General features: G+C 38.8%; 1 pseudogene; it reads right to left on the bottom strand.

Moving 5' to 3' along the window:
- Positions 1–480: 480 nt before the first annotated feature.
- LOC134913658 (5S ribosomal RNA) lies at positions 481–600 on the bottom strand (annotated as a pseudogene).

The raw sequence follows: 600 nt of genomic DNA on the forward strand, positions 1-600 counted from the left end.
GGACGCCGCTTTGCTCTATTATACCCAGCTAAACTCCGGGTCTTTCACGACGGGAAGCCTTACTCTCTGGATTCTCCTACCAAAAAATAACCAAGGAAGGTTCAAAAGAAAGGACTCTTTTTTGGGAGCACTCTTGATTCAGAGGAAAATGCTATACTTAATAAATTTTCAAAACAACAATTAATCAATATAAATCAAATCCTAGGAGTAAATGTGTGTGAAAAACATAGCTTAGCGAAAATATTAATAATTCTAGTTATTCGTGATCTCAGATTCACGATTGATGAATTGCCGGAGAGTAGAATTCTGTGATGCCTATGTCAACAAAAATCTGCATCATATTTTTTGAAGTGTATGACCATCATTCATACTGCTGATATCCATTACGGATTATATAAGTGCAGAAAGTAAAATCATTGGTCATGCGAATCCCAATATTGCATGACATAAAGTTGAGTGCCACTGTGTCCAAAAGTCAATTTTTTGCAGTACCAGGGTGTTCAGAGGAGGTCTCCCTTCCTTGTACTAACCCGGCCTTTCACTGCTTAGCTTCCAAGTTCGGAAGAGATTGGGCATCTCCAGTGAAGTGTGACCGCAATT

The sequence above is a fragment of the Pseudophryne corroboree genome, chromosome 4 (genome assembly GCF_028390025.1).
Source record: "Pseudophryne corroboree isolate aPseCor3 chromosome 4, aPseCor3.hap2, whole genome shotgun sequence".
Lineage (NCBI taxonomy): Eukaryota > Metazoa > Chordata > Amphibia > Anura > Myobatrachidae > Pseudophryne > Pseudophryne corroboree.